General features: G+C 53.8%; 1 pseudogene; it reads right to left on the reverse strand.

The window, feature by feature from the left end:
- Window positions 1–1038: 1038 nt before the first annotated feature.
- Window positions 1039–1598, reverse strand: LOC102238982 (annotated as a pseudogene).
- Window positions 1599–1825: the final 227 nt, after the last annotated feature.

Consider the following 1825-nt stretch of genomic DNA (forward strand, 5'->3'; position numbering starts at 1 on the left):
CTTCCTTCCTTCCTTCCTTCCTTCCTTCCTTCCTTCCTTCCTTCTTTCTTTCTTTCTTTCTTTCTTTCTTTCTTTCTTTTTTTTTGTAAGAGTAATGTTTACTGAGTGATACAGAACTGAGTACTATGAAGGGTTTACCAGGATGAAAATATACTGCACCCCCGCCCCTGCCACCTCCAACACCCAGAGACTACAGTACTTAGAAGTTACACGCAACGGCCATAACTGCTGAATATCTGTTCGTAACAAACAAACCATAGCATATTTATACTGTATCACATCGAGTGATTATAGAAATCCATTTATATATTGCTTATATAAAATCTTTTTTTGCAAAAAATATTTTTTAAAAAGTATAAAAAACATGTGCAGTTGAAAGCCCTGCCAGGACAGCCAGTCTGTAAACATTCAGTGAGTATGTGCTTTGGAAGGGCACCAATGCCTCATGCCCCCAGCAACTCCAGCAGGACTGGCGAGGGTGTGCCCCGGCTGCCACTCCCAGGCAGAACTGAGCTGGACCATGGTGGGTGGGTACAGCAGGGCCTGGCACTGTGCCCTTCTCCAGCCTTGCATCAGGATCAGGGTCAGGGTCATGGTCAGGGTCAGGGTCAGGGCTGGAAGCAGGCAGATTGCAGTTTCACTCTGAGTTCCATACTCAGCCTAATTTTGGTTGCAACTCATGGCTTTTCCTGGCTGCTTAGAGGTCCTTTGGGTGGGTGCCCTGGCCAGAGAAGTACCCACAGCTGCCTGGATGGGCGTCTCCCCGGCCCAGAGCCTCTGTCCTGCCTCCTGCAAGCCTGACCCCAGGCAGAACAGGCCCCGCTCAAGACTACTTTGGTCTCAGCGCTTGGTCCTGGGTTTCATCATATTGGGTTTCTTCCCCTGGTGTGGCTGATCTGAGTTTCACAAAAAAGCCTGAACGATGGTGGCTGTGCTGAGCATCATTGAAGAGTTTTTCATGCAGCATGGAAGAGCCCTCTGGGGCCCTCCTCCTCCTCCTCCCTCTGCTCATCGCATCTTTCTCCTCCCGGCCCATGGTCACTTCTTCTCCAGCTGCTCCAGCAATGGGTTGTCTTCTGAGTCGTGATCTTAATGCTGTCGGTCCTGACTACGCAGGTGGGGCGATGCTGGTTGAGCATCAGGATGAGCTGCTGCTGCTCCTGCTTCAGCTCCTCTATCTGGGGGTTCAACACTATATTCATGAGCTCCAGCCACTCATATTCCTGCTGCAGAAACTCCTTCCGCTCCTTCTTCTTGTTCCAGCATCAGGTTGCTACCACTTTGTTCTTTTCCCGGTGCCTTTCCTCCGCTCCTCTTCCTCGTCTAGCTCACTTTTCACAGGTTGAGGCCTCTTGCCCAGTTTCACCTCCAGGAAGTGCAAAGGGGCGATCATGGCCCCGATGTTGTGGATGTCAGCATATTTCAGCTCCTCTGCAGTCAGGGCTGAGCTGGGGAGTCTGGTCAGGGGGCCAAGCCCTGGCAGAGAGCCGGCAGTCATGGGAGGGTCCGGGATCTGCCCAGGCATCATAGCAGGAGGAGTGGCAGTCCAGCCCTGCAGAAGCCGCAGGTAGAGGCTGCAAACCCAGGGCCTGGGCCAGGCTGCAGGTTCCATGCCTGCTCAGGAGCCGCTATGGCACCAGCCCCGCCCTGCAGCGTCGACCACCACCAGCGCCTCTCATCGCAGCCGCAGCCTCCCAGCTGCCACCTCCCATTGCAGTGGCTGAGTGTCCCTCCTGCAGGCTATGGCAGGTGGCCTGGTCTCCCTCTTTGAGGCAATAGATCACGGGGCTCTGCCTACCTGCTTCATCACCCCTAACCACTCGCC

The sequence above is a fragment of the Myotis brandtii genome, unplaced genomic scaffold (genome assembly GCF_000412655.1).
Source record: "Myotis brandtii unplaced genomic scaffold, ASM41265v1 scaffold212, whole genome shotgun sequence".
NCBI classification, from domain to species: domain Eukaryota; kingdom Metazoa; phylum Chordata; class Mammalia; order Chiroptera; family Vespertilionidae; genus Myotis; species Myotis brandtii.